This window comes from Nannospalax galili, unplaced genomic scaffold (assembly GCF_000622305.1).
Source record: "Nannospalax galili isolate Female #2095 unplaced genomic scaffold, S.galili_v1.0 scaffold168, whole genome shotgun sequence".
In the NCBI taxonomy this organism is placed as follows: domain Eukaryota; kingdom Metazoa; phylum Chordata; class Mammalia; order Rodentia; family Spalacidae; genus Nannospalax; species Nannospalax galili.
This window is the reverse complement of record NW_008357649.1, coordinates 781453-804259: the sequence shown is the minus strand read 5'-3', so window position 1 is coordinate 804259 and position 22807 is coordinate 781453.

Genomic DNA, 22807 nt, shown 5'->3' with positions numbered 1-22807 from the left:
AGGGAGAGGGAGAGGGAGAGGGAGAGGGAGAGGGAGAGGGCCTGAAAATTCTTTTAAGAGACTGATCAGTGTAGACCATCTGGGAAGCCCTGACACTTGGCCTCCAAGACAGATGATGAGGCACCTGCTGAGAACATTGGTACATCACAGAGCACCCTTCCAACCATGGACATAGCCAGTCCATTGATTTTTCAGGTAAACAAACAATGAGTTAGAGGCACTGTTTGATTTATCCAAATTTGTTAACCAGCCAGAGGACCATCTAGAGCCATTTCTTGACACTTAAGTTCCCAGCTCTTTCCAGAAAATAGCAACTACTTAGTTTGAGTCATATTGATACTTTGTTTTAAAAATATTTGTGCTTGTAAATATTTACTTTTTAGGGCTTTTATAATTTTTAAGATAGATTCTATTACATCTTAGAAGAAATGAAAAGCTTCCTGAATTGCTCATGTGTGATGTTACATCATAAATTGATTTTTTAAAAGCCTTATCTTTTCCACAAAGAAGATGGATGTGAACTAGGTGGTTCATTAGCTTTCACATGTTAGAACACCAACCACAATAACTCGAAGAAAAAATAGACTTACCCAGCTCCAAATCACTGAAACAATTTCCTATTACTAATATCTCCTGGCAAATAGAAATCTTGCATACATCACAGATAATAAATAATAAAGCACAAAATCTAGTCTAGGCCACTATCCTTCAGACCATCTAGCCTGCATTGTCCTGTGTACTGTTGTCTCTGGGTCTTCTTGCATCCTTTGACACCTAGAGTGAGGTTGTCATGCCACAGCCTTTGCTCCATGTGCTTTACTGGCCATAATACGTCCCCACTGTTGAGGATACAGCCCTGTGTGGGTCATGACGGAAAGAGTGCCAACACCTCCCTCAACTTCGTTTTCATTATTAATCACTTCTGTGTGTACATGAACCACCATAAAAACTAAATTGAGCTGGTTTCATCTCTAACTGTTAATCACAATAAAACATTCTTTCTCACCTCATCAATTAGTATATATTCATTACCAGGAGCCTCACACTTTTTAAAAAAGTTAATTCGAATCCTTTAGTTAAAATAAAAACATTAACTGTTACCCCATGCTGATAAAACATTATACTGGTAAAATGTTAAACCCAAACTCCTGAGGTACATTGCTTTTATACTGCAGATATTGAAATGTAACCCTTATCATTATAGGCTGATTAAAACAGAAATTTTATGGCATCCCAGCATGCAGTCAGCTTTTAAAGATTAAAAAAATGAAAAGAGTAAAGAATAATGAATTACAAAAGCAGTTGGCACTATCAAAAAGTGATTAATTTAAAAAACATTTCCCATAGTTGTGGTTCAAGATGATGATGCTCATAGCTAAATTAGTTTACAATTCACCTGCACCAAATTCCTTAATTATGCAATTAATACTATGTGTACTCTTCAAAGAGGCCAAATACAAGAATGATTACTTACTTTTTTATTTTTAATATACAATTCCCCCAAATCGCAAATCATTTTCTTTAATAAATAGCTGAGCTTTGTGTTAGAGTAGGGGTTAAAAGGTACAATACCTTTCCCTTACCAAATTCAGTGTCCAAGACCGACATCTTTATAACAACAAAAAAGAGGACAGATTAACAAGAAAAAAGCATTTGAAATTATTTATCTATGAGGCTGGAGAGATGGTTCAGTGATTAAGAACACTGTTCTTGCAGAAGACCCGGGTTTGAATCCCAGCACCCACATGGCAGCTAACAACTGTCCATAACTGCAGTTCCAGGGGATCCGACAGCCTCCTCTGTCCTCTGTGGGCATTGCATGACACGGGTGCACTTACCTACATGGAGGCATGATACTCATACACATAAAATAAAAATAATAAAATATTTTTAAAAATCATTTATCTAAAGCTTTATGTGATGCAGAATCCTTCAGAAATGAAAGCCTAAATAAAACTATATTTTTAATACTTGGGCTTCATGAAGATTGGGCAGTCATATAGAATATGATTGAACGAAAAAGGTATCAAATGGGAGGGGCTGTGAAATGTCTCAGTGAGTAAAGGCCCTTGCCATGCAAGCCTGGCAACTTAAGTTCAGTCCCTGAAACCCACAGTGAAGGTGAGCCAACTTCTGATAGTTGTCCTGTGACTTCCACACGCATGCCATGGCACACACACCTGCACTCACATACACATTATACACACATAATAACAATAAGTAATATTTTAAGTGTATTAAATGTTAATATACCTGGGAGAACTTAGGAAGGCCTGTTTTTGATGTTCTGTCTGCCTTCTTTATGTAGTGTTATTTCTATTTCAGTTTTGTCAGTAAACAATATTCAAAAATTATAGTAGACATATAGAATTGCAAATTTATATTCTAAGATATAATTACAGGGTTTTAGTTTGAGAATTATATCAGTTTAGTTATTAGTTTAGTACTATTTCTTTTTTATATTTTATTTATTATTTTATTTTATGTATATGAGTGTATTGCTTGCATGTGTGTAAGAGCACCTGTATCATGCAATGCCAGAGGAGGTCAAAAGAAGGTGTTAGATTCCCCTGGAACTGGAGTTATGGATGGTTGTTAGCTGCTATGTGGGTGCTGAGAATCAAACCCCGACCCTCTGCAAAGGCAACCAGTACTCTTAACCACTGAGCCATCTCTTCAGCCCCCATTTCTTTCTTTTTTTTTTTTTTTAACTTCCCAGACTGTGATTTTTATCTCTAGAAGTTCAATTAGAACACAGGTGAAGGCATATTGGAGCTGTAGAAGAGTAATAGAAAAATAATGGAAAACCTCTTGGTGCCTGGTAACCAGAAAAGTCCAACATCCAATGTGTGGAATGAGGACCACAGCTGGCCCTCCAGGGAGGTCAGAGGTCTGTTCTAGAGAATCTGCAAAACAGAGACCAGTTCACACAAGAGAACCACAGCTCCAGATTCACGGGAGGTGACCATAATTCTAAATCACTGGAAGAAGACTTTAAATACCACTTAAAGGCCAGTTATGTCTTACTAGGTATGTCATTAGTAAGTGTTCAGGGGCTTGTGGAACTGAGTAGTGACAATTTCCAGTAGGGTTCTTGAGTTTTTGCTAGTGGGACATTAAGAGCTCAGGTTCTAGACTATCTTTTCAAAAATATTTGTAAAGCAAACATGCTGTTCAGCATAATAAAGAAATCTCCCACTAGGACACACGTCAGGAAGGTTTGTTTACAGGCGTCTTCTAAAAGACTAGGATTTCTAAACTCAGGTTCTTCAGGTCTATAGCAAATCCCTGTCCAGCATCCACCTGGGTCCCCTTCCATGGGAATGTGAGGGACAAAGGAAATAGACGGGAATATGAAGCTCGTGCTGTAACAAAGCTCTTTGAATCTAATTCAGGAATACTGTGTCTTCTGCAAATGTTCTTGAAATTTCACAGGCAGTTCTGAGTTTGAAAACAGGCTAAACTCTAGACCTTCATAGTTTTTAATAGGAGTAACATTATTCTTTGGAAATTCTCTTGCATTTTCCAGGGAAATACTAAATACTAAAACTTGTAAATATTTATTTTTAATTTTATTTTATGTGTATGAGTGTTTTATCTGCATGTATGGAAGTACACCTGTGTCATGCAAAGCCCATGGAGGCCAGATCCCCTGGAAGTGGAGTTACAAACAGTTGTTAATTGCCATGTATGTGGTGGAAACCAAACCAGGTCCTCTGCAAGAGCAGCCAGTGCTCTTAGCCACTAAGCCATCTCTCCAGCCCCTGTTATTAATATTATTGCTGTTATAATTAATTTTGGAAAATGTAGGCTTGCATAGTGAAGACAAGATGCCTTTGGAGCCATCTCCAAGAGGCTGGAGCCAAGATTCAAAAATGAAGAAAGAAGAGGAAAAAAGGACTTTAAAGTTTAAAAAAGCAACATTGCAGGCACTGAAGAGATGGCTGGTTAAGAGCACTGGCTGTTCTTGCAGAAGATCTAGGTTCAAATCCCAGTACCCACATGGTAGCTAACAACCATCTGAAACTCCAGTTCCAGGGGATCCAATACTCTCTCTGTCCTCCGTGGGCACTCCACAACATGGGTGCACTAACATACATGCAGACATAACATGTATGAACATATTAAATAAATCAAAAAAAAATTAAAACAACATTGAAATTTAAATTTATAGGTTGAACAGCCAAGAAGTAGTTCAGTATTCATTAAAATTAGCTGACAAAGGAGGGAAAAAACAATAGCTGAAGAAAGGACCAAAGTGATAAGTTCTTGAACTTAGACAAACACTACACTGGATCTGTTCATCTCCAGATACTTTGTGACCTTTTCTCTTTTGAGCCTTGTTCTTTGTCTAGCCTATGGGGCTCTGGTTTTCCTCTTTAGAACTTGACTCCTGGGCTCACTCTCACACCTGCCAGCTTCATAATGGTCTCTCCTTTCATGGGTAGCAAAGTTTTTTGTTTGTTTTTCTTTTTCTTGAGACAGGGTCTCATCATGTAGCACTAGCTGGCCTAGAACTCAATATGTAGACCAGGCTGACTTCACATTCACCAAGATCCGCCTGCCTCTGCCTCCCTGGGAATAAAGGCATGTGCCATCATACCTGGCTCTAGGGAGGATTTTAAGATGTCTTAGAATCAATAGACTTCCTTTGCCTGTTTGGTTTGCACAACTCGTGCTTGTTTTTTATATGTTTTGTTTTGTTTTGTTTTCTGAGTTTCCTCACTGTGATACTTGGTTTTAATGTCAACTTACCATAAATTAGAACCACCTGAGTACAAGACAATTGAGGAATTGTCTTAACTGCTTTCATTACAGTGGGAAGACCCACCCCGAATGCAGAGGACACCTTCTGGTACCAGCCCAGACAAAAAGAACACGGCAGAAAGAAGACGATTCATCTCTGCCTCCTTGACCTTCCTTTTTTGCCACTGAGTTAATTTAATATGTTGCTATTGTCGTTATTCCCGGACATCAGAACTAGCATTTCTAGTCTTCTATCACTGACTGAGTACCATCAGCTCTATGGGAACTCTATAGGATTTTGGTACCAAATTGAGACTGCTGAGGCACCAGCCCCAAGTACTAAGCAGGTACCAGGTTCCTCTTCAGTGTGAGGCAGTCACTGTGGACTACTCTGACTGCTGAGGTACCCACTCGTCCTCAAAGACTAAGCAACTCCTGGGTGCTCAGCCTCTCAGGTGTGATGCAACTGTTGTACTATTTCAACATAAGCTGATTTAATAAATTCTTTTAATATATATTCATTCTGTCACTTCTGTTGCTCTAAAAAACCCTGACTAGTACACTCAGGAAAACCTAGGATGTGATAGTTACAGAGAAACAGACAGACAGACAGACATAAGTAAGGAGAATTCAGATCTACATCCCTCATTAACAAGGAAAATGAGACCCACAGAAATTACATTATTCACATTTGCATTGCTACATTTGAAATTCATTATAGGAATCCATGTCAAAGCAGAGGAAAATGAAATAGTGCTTTGGGCCTCTTTATTTGATCTTATTGTGTGTGTGCGTGTGTGTGTGTGTGTGTGTGATGCTAAGGACAGAATTCAGGGCCTTACGTACACAAGGTGAGTGTTTTTCCATTAAGCTACACCCCCAGCTCTGAACTATTTTGGCAAATATTTACTTTTCCTACTAGTATCTTCAAAGTGAAGTTGCTTGTATTTAAACTCTAGAACTTTTCAGTTCAAGGTCTTTGAGAGTTAAAATGTATTTTTAAAAAGTTTATATACATAGTGAGATTTTTTTTTTAAGTTTTCCAAATTAAGAATGATCAGTTCTTGACCTGGAAGCCTTCTCCCTGAAGACTAGATTTCATACTTCTAGAGAACACTGTACAAGTTGCTAAGGGAGAAAATTAATCAATAGTTCAACCCCAGCTTTAAAATCTAAAAATCACAACAATGACAGGCACAACAAACTATAGTGGTGCAGTAGTGTCACTTTTATCTTGGGGGTAATCAACAGCTACCTAATTGAGTTTAAGTTCCTCTCAATGGGAGGGAACTCATATGGCACTGAAAACATAGCCAAATACACATGGCTGGAGAGGTCATAGATCTTAGAGGAAATCCTACCTCTGTCACATCCCTAGACAAATGTAACTGCTTAATGTATGCTAAATATGGATCCTTATTTTTACAGATATGTTTACTGTGCACCACTCATCAAAGAAGTTTAGTTTTGCAACAGATGGAGACAATTACAGAATTCTACAACTGGTCAGGTATCTGAGAGATGTCTGGCCCTGAGTGACACATCTACAATGAAAGCTCTGCACCTAAGGCTCACAAAACATAGAGTAACAGGGAGTAGAGAGAATACTAACGCACCTCTCAACTCTCACTAGTGAAGCTTCCTTATGCAGCAAAGTGAGACACACACAGAATGCCACAACTGGCCAAAGTGTAGAGAATAAGAGACTTCAGAGTGTGTGTCCCTGGATAGGACTTCTGTATTAAACCTCACCCACCCACGGCTCAGGGACCATTGCGGAAGAAGGAGCAGAAAAATTGTAAGAGCCAGGGTTGGTGCATAATCATTAGGAAACAGAGTCTTACAGGCTCCTCAGAACTTGTTCATATGAACTTATAGCAAAGGTGTCAGCATGCACAAGAGCCATACAAACTCAATCAGATAAAAACCCAGCATAGGACTGGAGAAATGGATAAGAGGCCTCAACCTTAACCGAGGAACTATTGGCAGCTGATTACTGCTGGGTGAGGGAGAGTTGATCTTCTTTAAGAAAGTGACCCCAAATCGGCTGACTAGACTCCAGTGAATGAACTCACACTGAGGGACATCTGGGTACAGTAACTTGACTCAATAGGCCTTAACATATATGACAGAATGCATGAAATCCAGGTGGTGGGGGGGGACAGCTATGGGGAGGTGGGTGGGGAAGGGGGTCTAAATATGACTGAGATGTATTGAATGAAATGCACAAAAATTCAATAAAAATATACATTGAGGAAAAAAGAAAAGGTCAGTTCTTTAAAACAATCTTAGGCAGTTAAGTCCATCCTTAATTCTCCCTATTTCCAGTTTCCTCGAACCTTGACAACTTCAGCTGTCTTCCATTTCTCCTCTCTGTAGTTTTCTATACATCTTAGCACTTGTTAACCTCCTAATACAGCTTATTCTCCGGCATCCAGTATCTCAGAATGAATCTCTCATTTGCTTGGTAACTTGCAGGACTGATAATGTGCACTGGTGAGTGTCACCATGACAGGACAATGTCTGGCCTAGATGTTCTTTCCTTTCTTTGTCTGTCAGTGCCTTTCTCTTAATGATAATGACTAAATCTACCTATTGTCTAATCTTGGAGTGATCAGTTCTACCCACTGATTATCTACACTTGAATGAAGGCAGTGGTACCTTCATTTAGCTTACTGCATCCGTGCTTGCAGCTCCATGACAACCAGCACACTGAATCGAGAAAGAGATACTCACAGAAGTTAGTTCTTGTCCTCTCAGAGGTCGTTGTAGAGGTTGAAGTCTCCCTCAAACAGTAGGTGTCCTCATAACCTCTCCACTCTTCTAAGGCCTTAGATTTCCTCTTCAAGTATTTGTTCTTTCCTTCCCAAATATATAATCATTGTCCTTACAGAGGTAAAAGAGGTAAAATGAGATCTGTGAATTTCCCTTTCTCTTTTTTTTTTCATGATCTGTTTTTCTGTGAGGCCTGAGCAGGACATGCTACTTCTTCAACATCCCTGCACCATGATTTTTTGCTTTTTCTCTCTCTCTTTTTTTTTTTTGATCTTTTTGAGACCGGGTCTCCCTGTAGCCCCAGCTGGCCTGGAACTCACTATGTAGACCAGGCTGGCCTTGCCTCTGCCTCCCTAGTGCTGAGATTAAAGGCGTGGTCCACCACGCCCGGCTTTTATCGCATTTTTAAGAATTTTATACAATATCTTTTATTGTATCTGCCCTATCTGCACGCCCCGCCCCTTACAAGCTCCCACCCAATTTCGTGTGCTGTATTATATTTTAAGCTTTTTTAGCTTTATCATATTTCTATAAGACTCAACTCATTTGAAAGTACAGTCATTTGTGTTCTATGAATTGCTTCTTAAACTCAAAACACAGCCAAGGACGACCTTGCCTTCCTCAGCCTAATGCCTTCACCTCTCAAGTGCTGAGATTACAGGTATATGTCACCACACCCAGCTTCGGATTCTATTCTCAAAACTCTATTAGTCTGGTCTCTTGTTCATGACTTTAAAAATCTGAGCCCTTGGGGGCTAAATAGATGACTCAGCAGTTAAAAGCCTCTCCTCCCCTGGCAGAGCACCCACTTTTAGTTCCCAACATCTATGTTGGGCAGCTCACAACCTCCTGTAACTACAGCTCCAGGGAATTTGACATCCTCTTCCAGTCCCCACAGGCTGCATACACATATGCATATACACACACACACATACATACACATAAATAATAAAAATAAAAACAAATCCTTTTTAGAAAACATGAGCCCATTAGAGAATTCTCAGCAGGTCCATGACAATTTCTTCTCATTCTTCATCTTCCTCATTTTTAACCATGTGGCCTGAATTGCCTATGAGACAACATAATAAACCTTTAGCAAGAACTCAGGTCATATAATTATGGCATTTTTCCCTCTCAAAAAAAAAATCTGTCTTCCTAATATTTAGGTTGTTTATTATGCCCAGGCTTTCTCTCACTGGTAATCAGAAACCATGATGGCCACAGAGAACAGGGAGAGTTGAGGAGACCCAGATTGCAAGTTACTCATTATTTGACCACAGAGAAGTTCTATATTCCTATATTCCAATTTTATCATTTGAAAAGTGAGGTTAATATTCAGATCCCTATCTTCTAACTGACAGTTTGGCATTTTGTAGACAACATTAGCTATGGACAGAACCAGGATTTGAGCTAAGTCTTTTATGAAGTTCCCAAGAGAAGTTTCATACAAAGTTTCAAGAATCAGAATACAAGCCAGGCATGCTGGCATATACCTATAATCCCAGCACATGGGAAACTAAAGAGGAAACTCGAGATTCCAAGGCCAGCTGGGCTGCGTAGTCTGTCTCAAAATTAAATAAAGATCCCTCCCACCCAATCAGTTGACCTTAGCTGCATGTGGAGGGAGGGGCAAAGGATATATATGCTGAGAACACCAAGAGGCACCTCTCTCACCATTTTGTGTGGATGTCAGGAGGTCACAGGATCTGTATTTGAGTGTGGACTTTACGGCACAGCTGTAAATGTGAGGTACCCACTCTTCTGTAAATAAGTCCCTACCCTATGCTCTATTTAAAAAAAATTAAATGAAATTTTAATTTAAAAAAAAATTGAATAAAGATGGTGAGTGAGTCTCCCTCTCCCAGAATCTATCCATAGCCAATAGTTCAGAAGGAAAAGTTTAGAGCCCATGAGCTCTTCCTCATTCCTTGCTGATTGTTATAAGGCTGGTCTTATGTGATCCCAGTGCACGTAACTACAGTTGCTGTGATTAATGATTGCAGTAGTTATAACAAGTCTAGGGAATGCTGTTTTGTAGCTTTTCACCTGATTGTCCAGCTTTTACATACTTCTGCCCCTCTTCCTGAATGTTCCCTGAACCTTCGTGGGAGTATTATAAAAGACTTGTTTAGGGATGGCCCTGCATCCATCACTTATTTTCTGTATCTTAGGCAGCCATTACTGCATTCACCACCATTCATTGTAATGAAAGGCTTCTCTGATTAAGAGAAGTGGAAACTGCTTTTGTCTATGAGTCTAAGCATAGATACCTAGAAGGCAGTCTGGTGACAAGTTAAGAATCAGAAATACGTTCCTTGCATGAACTTAGTACCTCCACATACCTGGGTTGTTAACCAGGTTTGTATTATCATATATTGGGTTTTACACACATACACACACTCAGCCCCTCCCATGGAGAAGATTGTGAATCCATTCAGAAAGCAGTTGATTATCTCCAACAGTCAAGTCGCCATAATCACTATTTTTAGTAGCATACCTTCTGCCAAGCCCACCAGGCTCCACTCACAGTCACATGAATAGCCCTGATTAATCCTGGTGGGTCACAAAATGAACAGCATGAATTCATGACAAAAATTTGTGGGGAGGGTGGACAGGAGTGCTAAGGAGGTAGGAAGTGAGAATAGTCAGCATAACAATAAGCAAAATAAACATCAGAATGCAGTCAGTGTTCTCAAAATGCTACAAAGTTCAGTGGCACAATGCTTTCAAAACTATTTCCTAAAATTGTTGCTTCTCAGCTAGACTTCTATAGGAGACAGACTATCAAATGTGAAGACAGAAAAAAATAACCATGTTCAACAGGTTTTGTGCATTGTGCTGGGTAGCTTTACTGTCAACTTGACACACCTGGGTTGAGGGAGCCTCAATTGGGAAATTGCCTCCATTGAACTGGCCCATGGCCATGTCTGTGGGGCATCTTCTAGATTGTTGTGCAATGTGGGAGGACCCAGCCCACTGTGGGTGGTGCCACCCCTGGGCAAGTGGACCTGTGCTGCATAAGAGAGCAGGCTGAGCAGGGGACAGGGGAGCAAGTCCATAAACAGCATTCCTCCAAGGCCTGTGATCCAGCTCCTGCCTCCAGGTTCCTGCCCTGAGTTCCTACCTTGGATTCCCTGATGAACTGTGACCCAGGAGATATAAGATAAAATAAACCCTTTGGTATTGGTGAGAGTGTTTTATCAGAGCAATGGAGAAACAAACTAGAAGATGCATCTTCTAAAGAACATGAAATTGGTGGAATATGTGATGTGTTTAAATACATTGAGAGGAGATAATAAGTACATAGTAAAGAAGACAAACTAAAAAGACAATTATTAACCTCAAGGAAAACAAAGTTGCACACACAGGTCTCATGTTTCTGCTTTTAAGAGCATATTCAAAATCACAGCAATGTAGATAGTGAAATTTGACCTAACCAAAATTGCAATACAAGTCTATTAAGCAGATGAGAAATAAAATGTGCACGAGAGGATAAGTGAATATATGTGCTAGAGGTAGGGTGAGAAAAAAATTAAATTCCTCATTTAAAAAAGAAAAGATGGGGGGTGGACTATTGGTAAAATTCTAAGCCTGCTACTCCGGCTACTTTGGAGGGTTAGGGTTAGCCCGACGCATACAATTTCAAAATCAGACTAGGCAACAAAGAGACACTATCCCAAAACAAAACAAAATCTGTCATTATACAAGAAAGCAAATCAATAGATAAATACCTGCTGTGGTTTAAATGTGAAATGCCCACCCCAGGCTCATGTGTTTGAACAGTGGTTCACAAATAATGGTGCTGTTTGGAAGGTTACGGAACTTTTAGGAGATGGAGCCTTGCTGGAAAAAATATATGACTGGGGGTAGGCTTTGAAGTCTATATAGCCTGGCCCTACTTTCTGTTCTCTGCTTTCTCTCTTTTTTTAAAAATATTTTATTTATTATTTTTATGTGTATGAGTGTTATGCCTGCATGTAGATACGTGCACCCATGTTATGCCTGCATGTAGGTAAATGCACTCTGCAATGCCCACGGAGGACAGCAGAGGCTGTCAGATCCCCTGGAACTGGAGTTATGGGCAGTTGTTAGCTGTCATGTGGGTGCTGGGATTCGAACCCATGTCTTCTGCAAGAACAGTGTTCTTAACCACTGAGCAATCTCTCCAGCCCCTGCTTTCTCTCTTTTTTTTAAATATTTTAATTTCATGTGTGCTAGTGTATTGCTTCCATGTAAGTGCACCCATGTCATGCAATGCCCATGGTGGTCAGAAGAGGGCATCAGATCCCCTGGAACTGGAGTTATAGTCAGTTGTTAGCTGCCACGTTGATGCTGGGAACAGAACCCGGGTTCTCTGCAAGAGCATCCAGTGCTCTTAACCACTGAGCTATTTCTCCAGGCCTTGTTCTGTTTTCTTGAGATGAACTGTCACCAACCAGTTTCCTGTTCCTGCTTTGCTTCTCCACTGTGACGGGCTCTATCCCTGTGGAACTCTAAGCCAAAATAAATCCTTTCTACCTGAAGTAACTGATACAGCATCTAAGCCTTCTGTTACTTGAAACAAACCTTGGTTTACTATGACTCCTCAAACTGTGATTGAAAATGAAAATAATATCTAAAAGAAAGAAAAGATTATTGTCCTCAAGGTTCAATGGAATTTATCAACTGCTATTGGGTAAATATTATTAAAGGCATGTGAAAAGTGTTGAGGGAGAACATAATGCTAAACTAAAATAAGCTCAGTCTAGTCAAGAACAAAGAAAATTACACTGAGATTGTAATCCAGGAAAACACAGATTCAATTTTGAAAATGTGCTTGGAGGTTTTACAAAATGGATGCTGTGCTTATAGTTTTAAACCACAAGGAGACTATAGACATTACATCATGTTAGCCAGGAGTTATGATTAGTGTTGGCAAAAATTAAGCTATTTCATAAGAAAGAGCTTGGCTCTGGCAGTAATCTCTGGGTAATTTTAAGTAAAGGATCCATTGCACAGAAAGTCAGGCTATGTTTCAGGGTCACCTCACACTGGGGACAGGGCTGCAAATGTGATTGACAATAACTCTCAACTCCATTTTAAGTGTTTGGATCCAATACTGCCCCATTTTTACTTCTTTCCTAGAGGATAAGAAGTTTCAATTCATTGTTTCTGCAGCAGGAGGTGCTAAGAAGTCCAACTCATTAAGTCTTCTTTGGGTGGAACTCGAAATTTTTAATTAGGAATTTCCTAAGCAGAGTAGGAGAGAAAATAGCATTAGCAAGGGAATGGAAGCATGAAATTACCTTTCCATTCTCAGGACTTCCTACTGTTACTATGGCTAGGTTGTGCTATGCATTCCAATTAATGGCAGGTAGAAAAGCTAAAAAGCCTTGCATATATAGTCAATGATATAACCATCTCTACAGTGGCTTACTACATAACCCAAGAGTTACCCTTCACATTTCCCTGTCCTTTATTCAGATTTGTCACCCATCATCTACTGGCATTTCCTCTGAATAGATAAATCCTTGTGAAGAAGTGGCATAATGAGCATCTATGCAGTATATTTGTAATACAACTAAAGGCACTGTTGCTCACCTTAATCTGAATTCCCACCATCTCTTACCTGTTTCCTAAGAAAGAGCTTCCTAACTGCTCTTTAGGCATGACTCCTTCCTTCCCGTCCTCTACCAGTAGCCAGAGTGATCTCATCAAAATGCAAATCTTGCTGAGTCAACCCTCCCACTTAGAACACTTGACGTTCCATTTCTTAGATTATTTGATTAAAATCTATCTCCCTTCTTGACCATAAGTTCAAGCAGGACTTACATTTGATTCAAAGTATATTTGTTTAATTAATGAACAAATAAATAGCATGCTTACTGAAACCAATAAAAATTTTTAAAGACCTTAGAGAATAGAAAATAGTTTCTTGGGGCTGGAGAGATGGCTCAGTGGTTAAGAACCTGGGTTCAAATCCCAGCACCCACATGATTCAAAGTATATTTGTTTAATTAATGAACAAATAAATAGCATGCTTACTGAAACCAATAAAAATTTTTAAAGACCTTAGAGAATAGAAAATAGTTTCTTGGGGCTGGAGAGATGGCTCATTGGTTAAGAACACTGGCTGTTCTTGCAGAAGTTCTGGGTTTGAATCCCAGCACCCACATGGCAGCTAACAACTGTCCATAACTCCAGTTCCAGGGGCTCTGACAGCCTCTTCTGTCCTCCACAGGCACTGCACGACATGGGTGCACTTACCTACATGCAGGCAATACACGCATACACATAAGAATAATAAATAAAAGAAAAGAAAATAGATTCTTATGCAGCAGCAATTCCAGAAAAAGTGGCTCTCTGGTACAGTGGGGACTGTGTGAATGAACAAGCTGTTCTGAAACAAGAGCAAGTTTAAAACAGAAAATCCACAAGAAAATCAACAAATAAGTAGACATAGAGTGGGAATTAAGCTCTAATGGCACACTTAAGACAATATAAATGAATATGCATCCAGTTTTCACCATATTTTAGGTGGCTTGCCCTTAATGCTCTAATACCTATCTGATCTTTTTAAAAATCAGCACCATGCTGAGAACAAACTCTGAGGTTGATAAAAAACACAAAACTCATCCCATAAGTAGTCCTTCTTCCTTTTCCTTCTGAGTGAAAAGCAGTGCCATGCTCACAAAGCTCCTAGCCGTGGGCAGGCCAGATAATCCATCTGCTTTTTAATTAAACAGACCGAACATTGCTTCATTTGAATTGGATACTCGCCAATCTTTCTAAAGATTTTCTACCCGTAGAGTAGCTTATCTATTCAAAAAAATTCAAATATGGTGCCTCATTTTTCACTTTTTACTGAAGAGATTCTAATTTGCTGATATATTTACTCTCAACACAATTTAAACCAGATGTTATTTCCAGAAAAAAAAAATGATTTAAGTTTTAATTTAACTAACTTTTGGTATTTAAATACTATTATGTCTTCTCTTTTTAGATCAGTAGGAGAAACAAAGACGGTATCACCAAGTAGCATAAAACTCCCTTCTGCTCTAGGGGTACTGGAGGAAGGCTTGGTTGGGGGAGCAATTTGCAAACAGGACAGGAGGATCTCAGGCTCCAAGGACAGCATCCTAGACCTGAGGTTTTGATGTAGGATTGACAGGGATGCCCAGGACCAGGAATCCTTGGGCAGCAAAGTCAGTGCATCCAGCAGACAACTCCGTGGGTGGTAAAGGCTAAGCACACTGGAAGAGCAAAGTCCTCAGGTTGTGACAGGAATCCTGTCTTTCAACTCATCAGTTAGAAGCAGTGCAGTGTGGTGTGAATGGAGAATCCTGGTGGCTTAATGAGCAGCCTTGGATATAAGTACACAAATTGCAAATGACATTTTTATTTGACAGATGCACAAGCATGATCTTTGTAGCTTTTAGTCAATGAAGAAATTAGCTCTTTTTCAGGGTATTTTTAACTGCAGTTCTCTGTGATTTGGAAGGCTGGGGTCAATAAGAAAACTTCACAGTATGTTAGGATTCTGCTCTGACGTGGTTTGGTCCCTGTCATAGTTAGCTTCAACTGCCAAGTTGACACAAACCTAGAGTCACCTAGGAAGAAGGAACCTCAGTTGAAGGGTTTCTCCCATCAGTTTGAGCTATTGGCATGACTGTGGAATATTTTCTTGCTAGCTAACTGATGGGAGAGGGCCCAGCCCACTATGAGCAGTACCACCCATGGGCCAAGTAAGCCTGGGCTACATAAGAAAAGGAGCTGAGCAAGCCAGAGGAAGCAAGCCACTAAGCAGCATTTCCACACGGTCTCTGCTTCAGTTCCTGCCTCCAGGTTCCTGTCTTTAGTTCCTGCCCTGGCTTCCCTAGATGATGAATTATTGCCTAGAAGTAGAAAGGAAACAAACCCTTTCCTCCCCAGATTGGTTTTAGTCAGTTGTGGCATTTACTACATAAAGTAACATTATAGTTAAGCCTGAATAAAAAAAAAGTCTGACTCTTAACATCCATTTTGGCTGAGGGACCTGAACTTCTCTAAGAAACTATTCTTTCAGAAGTCTCTAGTAACTGTGTTCTTGAAGGAGGGCTTGCGAGTTCTTTTATTGAAACAGTAAATCCAGCATGAAAAGGGAAAAGACAGGATTTGTTTTATGAGAACAAACATCCCTTCTGACCCCTTCCGACCTAGAAGATTACACACATAACCATAGCCTTTTCAATTTAATCCTTGTTGTTTGCAACACAAAGATGATAATCTTCATTAAGAATATGCAAAGCATACACAACCACATTCATCCATTGTCTTTGGTCTAAGGTAGTTAAAGGTCATGAGGGATTAAGGCTAGGCCCTTTCTGTTACAAAAGCAGCTCAAGGCCTCTAGGCCTGTTCACAGTATAAACAAGCTAAAATGAAATTAGCTTTTCCTTGGAGGGCTAGGTAAAAATCATTTGTCCAAAGCATGTCCCTTTTATAAGTCATTTCTACAATCAATGTTTTAGCACAGCAACAAAAAGCAAACTTGGACAGTCCCTGAACACCTTGGCCAACTGTGATGGCAAAACCCAACCCTCGGGACGCTGGGAATAAGCCTTCCTCCGTGCCTGTCCTGCAGCCCTCAGAGTCTGGTTCAGTGTGACCAACACCACCACCACCAGCACCCTGCATGGCTTTCTGCTGCCTGCTCCTTCCCAGGAAGAAGGGAAAGGGTAGCCAGTCAACAGACAGTAGCCTGGGTCCTGGGGGCCAAATAATGCTGCCTTAGCATGGAGGTGCAGGTGGCTATGAGACAGAAGCCATGCTGGGCCCTGAGGATCACATCTGCATTGTGATTTCTGCCAACCACCCTGAGATTTATACTCCTGCCATCCCCAGTGAGCTGGGTAAGAGCTGTGACATACCGGCCCTTCAGTCTTGTCCTGTCCTGAGCAGTCTTGACCTGTGATAGTTTCTGTGTGAACACTCATTCACTTAAGACAGCTGCATTTTATCCATGCTCCAACTTTCATTTAGTAAAGAATTTCTTTAACAGTTGAAGACAAAAACCATTTTGTTTTATATATAAGAACTGTTAGGTTTTTTAAACAAATCAAGCACTACACACAAAAAATTACCTTATTCTACTAATAATAACAATAAATACCACAGCTCACTATTAAATCCATAATAGCATATGTTTATATAAAATACTTGTCAAAGCTGGGCGTGGTGGTGCATGCCTGTAGTCCCAGCACTTGGGAGGCAGAGGCAGGCAGATCTCTGTGAGTTCAAAGCCAGCCTGGTCTACATAGTGAGTTCCAGGATAGCTGGGGCTACAGGGAGACCTAGCCCCTGATTTATAGTTTTAAGCTAACTCTAGGATGTGGTGGTGGCTGAGAGTGTAGCTCTGTTGGTAGTTTGCCCAACACACATGAGGCCCTGGGTTCAATCCCCATCGTAGCATAAACCAGGCATGGTGGCACATGCTTGTAACCCTAACACTTTGGAAATGGAGGCAGGAGGATCAGAAGTTCAAGGTCATCCTCAGGTACAGAGAGAGTTTGAGGCCAGCCTGGGTTAGCGGCCTTGTCTCACCAAAGGAAAGGAGGGGGGGATTCATCCGGGGTTGGGGATTTAGCTCAGTGGCAGAGCACTTGCCTAGCAAGCGCAAGGCCCTGGGTTCGTCTAAAAAAAAAAAAAAAAAAAAGACAAAAAAATAAAAAAATAAACAACTTGTCAGATACTCTACTTGACTAGGATCCCTCCTTGAAGAAGCTCAGAGTTTCTAGTTAAGAAAAAAGCAAGGTGTGATAGCCCACCTTTAACTCTAGACACCAGAAGGCAAAGGCAGGCAAACCACTGAGTTCAAGTCCAGCCTGGTCTATACAGAGCTAGAGCTACATAGTGAAACCTAGTACCCCAAAACAGTTTGAAAGGTGCCAATAGAAAATTCGATCACTCCAGATGAAAGAAAATAATTATCTTAACAAAGGAGAAAAAGACAATTTAGACCTAGGAAATGACATGAACATTTAAAAATTAGAGGTTACAGAAATTATAAAAGATGAAAATAAAGGCTGGTGAAGCAAGTAGGATTTATGTAAAGAAATACCTTGAGCATTGTGCTAGAAAGTTGGATTTTATGCTGTAATCAAAGAGAATGGCTCACAGGGACACCATGACACCAGATTTCTCATTTAGAAAAATTATCTTGGCAACAATACAGAAGACAAATGTAAAGGGAGAAAACTCCCTATGAAGTCTGAAAACAATTCCTAAAATATAAGACAGCTTCATATCATCATGACTATAAAAAGATGAATATTTCACTTATGCTGTCTACAGAGGTTTGAAATAATAATAAATACTTCTAGAAATGCATTAATCCTGATTCTATAAAGGTTGAATACTTATTTCCAAAATTATCAAGAGTTAATTTCTAACTTTTTTAAGACTTATTTTTATTCTTTTTAAATTTATTTTTATTTTACATGTTTATGCATGTTTTCTGTGTATGTAAGTGCACCATGTGTGTGCAATGCCCATAGAGGCCAGAAGAAGGCATTAGATGCCCTGGAACTGGAATTATGGACAGTTGTTAGTCACCATGTGGGTGCTGGGAACCAAACTCAGATCCTCTGCAAGAGCAGCTAGTGCTCTTAACTGCTGAGCCATCTCTCCAGCCCCCTCTAATGGAGTTTTTATTATGACCAAGATAGCCTTTCTTCACCTTAATTTGGACAAATGTCTTCCTGAATATAGACCACAGATCTCCCTTTGAGCATTTGATCTACAAGTCTTAACAGTTATAACTGCTTTCTCAGCCCATTTGAGATGTGACTACAATCCAGAAATATCTTTCTTTAGGATTTAAGAGCCACACATCCCTTCCAAATGTAATCAGTAAGAAGAATGTTACCCTGTCTCCTCATCTCTGCAGGAGAATAGAAGCTTCAGTAAGAAGTACCAGTGAGCTAACACAGCTGGCCTAACCATACTGTCCAACCTCCCTCCTTAGATGCTCCAATGTCTCTCCACTAGCTCACCCCATCCTTAAAAAATGCCCCCATTTCATCTCAACAGACCTGTGCTTCATCGCACATACTGCTCTGCTTAAAATGTCTAGACATCTCTTTGCTGATTTCCTTTACATCTCAGCTTGATCATCACATCCTCTAAGGACTCTGTGACTCCAGCCCTCCAACTCTGTTCCAGTGCCATTCTCCTCTTCATCTTGGATAACATTTATTATGCTTTATCAATTGTCCACTACTTGCTTGTCTCTAACTCTACTAAATCTCCATCGGGTTAAGAGCCATGTGTATCATGTTCAACACAGTACATACAGCTTTCATGAATAAACACTTACTAAATCAATTAATGAATAATAGTGAACATTCTTCAGCTTTCCATTCAAGCCAGGGCACTAGGGCTCCTGAAATTTCAAAATAAGATGCTAAATATGTCACCTCCTTAACTTTTTCATACAATGTGAACCTGCCCTCAGTTACTAATAAGAAGCACAAACAAACATTCTATTCTCTTGTCAGAAACTAAAACTTCTAATTGTTTTCTTTTTCTTAGATGCTTCTCTAGCAGAATGCGGGCACATTTCCCCCCTAGCAAACAATCGCCTTCTCCTCTGCCTGTTCTGGACTGCAGATACAATCTAAAGATAAAAAAGTTTCACAATACTACAAAAACATAAAGAGGGGCCAGAGAGATGGCTCAGCAGGAAAGGGCACTTGCCATCAAGTCTGATGACCCGAGTTTGCCCAGGAGCCCACATAGTAAAAGAAGAAAAAGAACTCCTGCAAGTTATCCTCTGACCCCCACATGTGCACACACATGCACACACACACACACACACACACACACACAATGTAAAATAAAATAAGAGGAATCTAAAGTTAGGTTAGACCACACAAATCTCATATATTTGGACAGTGTGACAATGTTAGTATAGTCCCTCTAAAATTCACGTGAATCCTGAGTATACACCTCAAGGAATCTACATCCTACTGAAGAGACACTTGCAGTCATGTTTGTCACTGCTCTTTTCACAATAGCAAAGAAATGGAAGTAGCCTAGATGTTCCATCAAATGAATAGTGAAAATGGGAATATATATATAATAGAATTATACTCCGCTGTAAAGAAAAATTAAATTTTCAGAAAAATGGATGGAACTGGGAAACATTGTATTAAGTGAGGTAACCCAGGCTAAGAAAGACAAATACTGTACTCTTTCTCCCATGGAGATCCCTAGCTTCTAACTGTTAAATCTGTGTATCCAGATGGGAACAAATGTAAATAAAAGTCCAGAAAACAAAGAGGTGCATGAGATTGGAAAAAGGAGGAGACCTTAAGGGACATAGGGTAGGGAAGATGGTGGAACAGCACAGAAGGGCACTGGAGTGACTGAGGGGACAAAGGTAGAGCAGGGGAGGGGGAGGACATTGCAGGGAGAAGCAAACAGAGTGAAATATGTATGAGAATGTCATGTTGAAACCCGTTACTTTGTAAGCTAGTTTTTAAAAATAAATTTTTAAAAAATTCATGTGAAATGACTACTGAAAATTCCATAAGCATCACTTACTTGGAATTCTGTGTGAAAGGCACATTCACCTCCTCTACTCCATAATCAAATGCACACACACACACACACACACACACAGACACACAAATACACACATACACAAGCACATACCACAGATATACAAACAGAAACATACATAAGCACTCATACACATATACACATATAGATACATGCATACACAAACATACACGCATACATATATAGATACATCCACTTATACACACACACATATGCACTCATGCATACACACCTGCACACATAAATACACATACATGTGCATATACATGTATGCTCATATATTCATGTACATATGTTTTTTAGAACAATCGTATGTACACATGCACATACATACATATACATGCATTGTCCCCCAGATAATTAGTGCCTTCAAAGGGCAGGGCCTGCCACGGAGGGACTACTGAGGGGCTGCTGGGAGCCATCTTGGGACAGAAGCCACAAGCAGGGAGGAACGTGCGTGGCAGCAGGTGTGCACAGAGAGATGGCCCCGGTGCCTTAGGCGCATGGACACGAGAGGGGGTATTTACTGACCTGAGACAATATATATATATATATATATGGTTTGTCTGATCGCACAAGAGACCCCGAGAGAACTCTAGTGACATGAATACACATACATAAATATATATGCAATGTATACATGAATATATACATGCATGATACATACATATGTATACATATGCATACATACAAACACACAGATATACATCATATACATGCACACACATGTCACAGGCTATTTCAATAGTATTTTCTGGAGTTATATAAAATGATGATCATGAATTTACCTCCATCAGTTGCTATTTATACTAAACTAACTTATGAATAAAGAAATTCATTCTTCAATTTTCAGTAAAAACTACTAACGATCTAGGGCTGGAGAGAGGTCTCAGTGGTTAAGGGTACTTGCTGCTCTTTCAGAGGACCCATATTAGGTTCCCAACACCCACATGACAACTAACAACTGTCCGTAACTCTAGTTCCAGGGGACCCAACACCTTCTTGTGGTCTCTGTGGGCATTACATGACATGAGTGCATTTACATACATGCAGGCAAAACACTTTATACACATAAAATAAAAATAAAATAATCAAAGAAACAGAGTGGAGGGAGGGAAATGGGTGGCAAGCCATCCGTAGACTGGAAACTATTGGAGATTGATTATTACTGGGTGAGGGAGAGTATGCCATACCAATGATCTCTAGGTGGGCTGGTTAGACTCCAGTGGATGAATTTGCACTGAAGGACATCTGGGTACAAACGCTTGACTAAATAGGACTTAACATATATGGTAGAATACATGAGCTCCTGTCCAGGGGTTGGGAAGGCAAGGATCAGGGAGGGGTCTAAATTTGATTAAGAACTGTTGTATTAAATGTACAAAAGTTCAATAAAATATTTTTAATAAAACAATGTGGTCAAAAATTAATATGATGTCTTTTCAACAACTAGCATATTTATATGAAATCCCACCCTAAAAAGAAGTGGATTTTTTTCTTTTATTATCTTTTGTGAATTAATGTTACTTCATTGATGAAAAGTAGCGAAACAGACAAACCACTATGGAATCTAGAGGAAAATTCTGAAAGTTCCAAAAGCCCCTTTATTCCCAGTCAATGTTCCTCTAAGGAGGAAAAAAAAAAACCAAGCCTGTTGTGGAACAGTCCAAATCCACAGGAAATCTGGGCTATAGCAGTAGGCCTTTTTAGTAATGTGGCTGAATGCAATGGGTTTTCCTCTTAGTGAGTGTTCAGCCAATGAGCAGGGGCAGAAGATAAAAGAATGAAGAGAGATTTGTCACTCCAAAAGGCAGGACAGCACTGGAGTTAGTTGCAAAGCAAGTCTCTCCCTGGGGATCTTTCTTTGGTGAGATTATACATATTCACATAGGAAAGCACATGTAGACGTAAGCACACATCTGAACATCCTCAGTTTAATGTCAAAGCTCAAAAAGGAAAGAAGGTTGATACATTTCTGGACGTGTTTTAGCTCAGGAGTCAAAAAGAGATAGCTGAATATCATGGTCAATTTTAAGCCAGCCTGGTTTTCATAGCAAGATCCTGTTTCAAAGCAAAGACAAGGGCTGGAGAGATGATTCAGCCATTAAGAGCACTTGCTCCTGCAGAGGGCCCGAGTTCAATTCCCAGCACCCACTTCAGGCAGCTCACAATTATCTGTGAGACCAGCACCAGGAAATCCTACGTCTCTGGCTTCTCAAGTCACCTGCATTCACATATGCACATGCATGCAGACACACACACATATACACATGATTAAGGATAAAAATAATCTTTAAGCTCTTGGGGTAAGTCTATAGCGCAGCTCTCCGCGCCGGGACTCCCTAAGCGACATTCACCCTTCCATCCCCCACCTCGCCATTCTATACTCCTAGTTTGGGCCCTGCGCCATTCCTAGTCTTGGGGCCCCAGACACGTGGGGAACCAATACTGCTTCCTGACCCTTCTCACCCAGAGCAACTCAGTCCCTTTCTTGGGCTCCAGGAGCACCGCTTCTAGTAATGGCCCCGCCCTCACCTCTCTCTGCTTCCCTTGGCCTGCACCACCGGCTAACTCTCCTAGCCTGCACTACTATCCTCAGGCCTCTTGGGGTAAGTCTAAAGCTCAGCTCTCCACGCCGGGACTCCCTAAGCCTCATTCACCCTTCCATCCGCCCCCCCCCTCGCCGTTCTATACTCCTAGTTTG